Source organism: Arachis ipaensis, chromosome B4 (genome assembly GCF_059453495.1).
Source record: "Arachis ipaensis isolate K30076 ecotype BB chromosome B4, ASM5945349v1, whole genome shotgun sequence".
In the NCBI taxonomy this organism is placed as follows: domain Eukaryota; kingdom Viridiplantae; phylum Streptophyta; class Magnoliopsida; order Fabales; family Fabaceae; genus Arachis; species Arachis ipaensis.
Window position 1 is genome coordinate 33,404,283 of NC_142439.1, and position 5,540 is coordinate 33,409,822.

Here is a 5,540-nt window from a genome sequence, read left to right on the forward strand (position 1 = left end):
GTGGAAATTTCAGATAAGTGTATAGAGATGCTTTGTTGCTTCTGAACCTCTGCTTTCCTATTGCCTTCTTCCAACCATGCGTTACCTCCTTCCATGGCAAGCTGTATGATCCTTTCGGATGAAAACAAATCCATATGTGCTATCACCGCACGGCTAATCATCTGTCGATTCCCGCTAGCGTCGAAATAGGACCATTGTCCTTTTGTGCACTGTCACTTGCGCCCCACATTCGCAAGTTTGAAGCTCGTCACAGTCATCCCTTCCCAGATCATACTCAGAATACCACAGACAAGGTTTAGACTTTCCGGATCCCAGAAATGCTTCCAATGGTTCTAGCCTATACCACGAAGACTCTGATCTCATGGAATGAAAGGCTCTGTTGTCAGGAGAGGCAACCATGCGTCATGGACCAGGAGGCTAAGAGATACACACTCAAGCTATTGCAGATAGAACGGACGTGGTTGTCAGGCACGCGTTCATAAGTGAGAATGATGATGAGTGTCACGGATCATCACATTCATCAGGTTGAAGTGCGAGTGGATATCTTAGAATAAGAATAAGCTTGAATTGAATAGAAGAACAATAGTACTTTGCATTAATTCATGAAGAACAGCAGAGCTCCACACCTTAATCTATGAGGTGTAGAAACTCCACTGTTGAAAATACATAAGTGAAAAAGGTCTAGGCATGGCTGAATGGCCAGCCTCCAAACGTGTACAATATCAAAAGATGGTCAAAAGACTCTAAGGACTAACCGTCCAAATATTTTCAAAAGAAATCACTAAAAGTAGTTTTTATATAAAACTAGTAACTAGGGTTTACAGAAAATGAGTAACTAAGTACAGATAATGCAGAAATCTACTTTTGGGGCCCACTTGGTATGTGCTTGGGCTGAACATTGAAGTTTTTTCGTGCTTAGGCTGTTTCTGGAGTTAAACACCAGCTTTGGTGCCAGTTTAGGCGTTTTACGCCAGAATTCCTTGGGCTGACTTTGAATACTAGTTTGGGCCATGAAATCTCGAGCATAGTATGGACCATTATATATTGCGGAAAAGCCCAGGATGTCTACTTTCCAACGCAATTGAGAGCGCGCCAATTGAGCTTCTGTAGCTCCAGAAAATCCACTTCGAGTGCAGGGATGTCAGAATCCAACAGCATCTGCAGTCCTTTTTCAGCCTCTGAATCAGATTTTTGCTCAGGTCCCTCAATTTTAGCCAGAAAATATCTGAAATCACAGAAAAATACACAAACTCATAGTAAAGTCTAGAAATGTGATTTTTGCATAAAAACTAATAAAAATATAATAAAAATTAACTAAAACATACTAAAAACTATATAAAAATAATGCCAAAAAGGGTATAAATTATCCGCTCATCAATTGCCTTAGGTGAGGTGCTCTGTAAGGCTGGTTCTGATTCTGCTGTCTGTTGTTGTTATTCCACCTCTGGTTTCCATTGTTATCTCTACCTCCTTTGTTATAGTTGTCCCTCCAGACATGGTTAGAATTATCTCTCCAACCTTGGTTGGGGTTGTCCTGCCATCCTTGGTTATAGTTCCCACCTTGGTTGTAGTTGCTGCTTTGTTGATTGTATCCTTGATTCGGGCGGTCATAGAAGTTATGAGTAGCTACCACAGTGTTGTCTTCTTGTTGGAGCTGCGGGCACTCATCAGTGTAATGACTATAATCAGCACAGATCCTGCATACTCTTTGAGGAACTAATTGTTGGCCTTGTTGTGGTGAGGAGGGCTGAGTTTGTTGTTAATTCAACTGCATCTGTTTTAGTAGGTTGGTCATTTCACATATACTCTGTGTAAGAGCAGTAGTCTTACTGCTAGAGGAAACCTCTGCTACAGTCTTTGAGTGGCTGTTCCTGTGCCTGTGATTTCTAGTGGACTCAGCTAAGTCGCTGATCAGTTGCCATGCTTCATCTGCGGTCTTGTAATTTTTCAGAGAACCATTACTAGCACCAGCTAGTGTAGTTTTATCCCGAGGATTCATGCCTTGAGTGAAGTAGCTGATCAACTCTAACTTGTCAATCATGTGATGGGGGCATGCGTCCAGAAGGTTCTTAAAGCGCTCCCAGTACTCATAAAGAGTCTCTGATTCTCCTTGAACAATACAAGAGATCTCTTTTCTCAATCTATCTATAACTTCAGCTGGAAAGTATTTTTCCAGGAATTCTCTCCTGAGCATATCCCAGTTGGTGACAGTTGCTTCAAGTTGGGAGTAGTACCACTCCTTCGCCTTTCCCTCAAGAGAAAATGGGAAGGCGGTTAACAAAATAGAAGTTTCATTTGCACCATGACGCCTAACAGTAGAACAGGCTGTCTGAAAATCTCTGAGGTGCTTGATGGGCTCCTGAGCAGGTAAGCCATGAAACTTGGGCATCAAGTTGATTAGTGCAGTCTTCAGCTCAAAATCTGCAGCCAGAGTTGGATGATGCACTTGATACGGCTGCAGTGTAAATTCTGGGGCTCCAGCTTCCTGGAGAGTAATCCTCCTAGGTGCTGCCATGTTATCTGCACGTGAATCAACTGAATCAGTAGTAAAGAAGCTTGTTTCTTCCTCAGATGGCGGTTCAGATTTGCCCTCAGATGAGACTGGTGAATCGATAACAATCACTTCACCACCCTCAGAGGCTAACATGCGTCGAGCTCGCCTAATACGTGAAAGAGTTCTTTCAATTTCAGGATCAAATGCGGCTAAGCTCGGATCAGGAAGTGAACACGTCATTCAATGAAAAAAATATACAGCTCATGGTAATAAAATAAAATAAAATACGCAAATTAAAATAAAAATATGTACACTAATTAATAATTCAGCACACAATTGCAACTCCCCGGCAACGGTGCCAAAAATTGATGCGAGGGCAGAAGTCGGCTAATTAAGAAATCAATATAGGGAATACGTTGTGAGTATAGTTCTTAACCAGCTAAGATCTGCCTCATCAATTTAGAAAAGTTATCACAAAAGTTTAGAATAAAATTACTGGGAGTATGAGTCCCAGGTCGTCTCCCAACGAGTTGCTAGAAAGGGTGCTATGTTATTAATCAGGGGTTTTCCGAGAATTTTGAGAGTCGAATAACAAAAAATAAACAATTGTAATTAACTGCAATGAAAATTAAAAGGAATTTATATTATTCAAAATAAAAAGCCTTGAGTGGGAGAATGATTAATTGGAAGTTCTATCCTTGTTGGAATTTTCTCAAGTGTAGTATAAAGAGGTTGTTATTTTCACTTAGTTAACCCTTACTAAATAAAGGAAAGTCAAGTGATTGAGCTAACTCTTATTTGCAAATCCTAGTCCTCTCCCTTGGGAAGGTCTAGCGTTAGTAAATACATAATTAGCCAATAACTTCCAATTTAACTAAGCACTTTGAGCATTCCAACTCAAGTGTCTCCTCTTAATCAACCCCCATGTCAAGTATGGAGTCTACTCCATTGACATGAATATAACGCTCATAAAAATATAAGAAGAAGACATGATAAATTAAATAAAATAGGGATTGAGAATTAATTAAAAATAAAAGTAATCCTTTGTATTAATAAATCCAAAATAATCCAATTACCACTCTAAACAAGAATTAAGAATATGGAATAAATAAAAGAGTAGGTAAGGAAACAAACTAGAATAGTATCTTCAACGGAGGTGATGACTCTTCAATATCCAAAAGCAAAAGCAATAAACTATGAAACTACGAATGTAAAGAAAACCTAGAGGAAGAGTAAATTCTCTCTAGATGCAGATCCAAAATCCTAAAAACTATCCTAATGAGAATGTGTGAATGTGTGTTGAGTCTCTGCATGTTCCCTGGCTTTATTCTGTGTTTCTGGACCGAAAACTGGGTCAAAATGCGGCCCAAAATTGCCCCCAGTGTTTTCTGTTATTTTTGCAGATCGCGTAGGTCATGCGTATGCGTCAGTCACGCGTGTGCATCATTTGGCAAATTTTCTTGTCACGCGTATGCGTCGTCCATACGTGCGCGTCTTTTGTGCAGACTCCAATCCACTCGTACGCGTCAGGCATGCGCTCGTGTCGCTGCAATTTTCTCCATTCCGCGCGCTCACGTGAGCCATGCGTGCGCATCGGTGCTTGCTGGTTACCTCCTTGGTTTCTTGTGTTCCTTCCATTTTTGCAAGCTTCCTCTCCATTTTTTAAGCCATTCCTGCCCTATAAAGCCTGAAACACTTAACACACGGATCGCGGCATCGAATGGTATAAAGGAGAATTTATTAATACACTAATCAAAGATCTCTAGGAAGCAAGTTTTCAACCATAAAGCAAAACTAGGAAGGGATTGTAAAATCATGCAAATCATATGAATAAGTGGGTAGAGACTTTGATGAAACCACTCAATTAAACAAAAAATAAACCATAAAATAGTGGTTTATCTGGCTCAAATTTCCTATTGACTTCTATAATTTGGAGATGCCCCCTAATGACTCAGGAAGACCATCATCCATCCTGCTTGGAAGGCCATTCCTGAAGACTTCAAAGTTCAAGCTGGATGCCTTCTCAGGAACTTACTCCTTTGAGATAGATGGCAGGGCAGTGAGCTTCAATTTGGATGAAGCTATGAAGCATCCCCCTGAAGATCATTCCATCTTCCAGTACGATATCATTGATGAGACTATAGCTGCAGTTCACCAGGAGGAAATAGAAGAGCGGCACATGGAGCAAGATGCAAGTGTGGGGACGCCCCCTGGACAAGATGAAGACACGTTACAACCATCATTGGCTCTAGAAGATCAAGTGCCTAGCCATGAGCAGAAATTGGAATTAAAGCCCTTTCCACCCCACCTCAAGTATGCTTACCTTGAAGATAATCAGAAGCTTCCGGTTATCATTGCAAGGGAACTCACTTCCCAATAGGAGGAGCAGCTGCTCAGTATGCTGAGACGACACAAGAAAGCAATTGGGTGGAGCTTGGCAGATATAGTAGGCATCAGCCCTCAAGTTTGTGAGCACAGGATATTTTTAGAAGAGGGAGCAAGGCCTGTCCGTCAACCTCAAAGGCGGTTGAATCCTACCATCTTAGAAGTTGTCAAGAAAGAAGTGACCAGACTGCTTGAAGCTGATATCATCTATCCCATCTCAGATAGCGAATGGGTCAGCCCAGTACAAGTGGTGCCCAAGAAGTCTAGAGTCACAACAGTAAAGAATGAGCATGGAGAGCTCTTGACAACTAGAGTGCAGAATTCCTGGAAAGTTTGCATTGATTATAGGCGCCTCAACCAAGCTACTCGCAAGGATCATTACCCCTTGCCATTTATTGATCAAATGCTTGATCGCCTCTCAGGTAAATCACATTACTGCTTTTTAGATGGTTATATAGGCTATTTTCAAATTCATATAGCTCCTGAAGATCAGGAAAAGACTACTTTCACATGTCCCTTTGGAACGTATGCATACAAGAGGATGCCTTTTGGCTTGTGTAATACACCGGCTACTTTCCAAAGGTGCATGATGAGTATCTTCTCAGATCTTATTGAGAACCGTATGGAAGTTTTCATGGATGAGTTTAGAGTATATGGTGAT

The 5,540-nt window shown here is 41.1% G+C and overlaps 1 non-coding gene across 1 annotated transcript; it reads left to right on the forward strand.

Annotated features, from left to right (window-relative positions):
- Nucleotides 1–2,039: 2,039 nt before the first annotated feature.
- LOC148567122 (small nucleolar RNA R71) lies at nucleotides 2,040–2,143 on the forward strand. Its single transcript, XR_015881972.1, has one exon. It is a non-coding gene; the product is annotated as a small nucleolar RNA R71 (small nucleolar RNA).
- The last annotated feature ends 3,397 nt before the right edge of the window (nucleotides 2,144–5,540 follow it).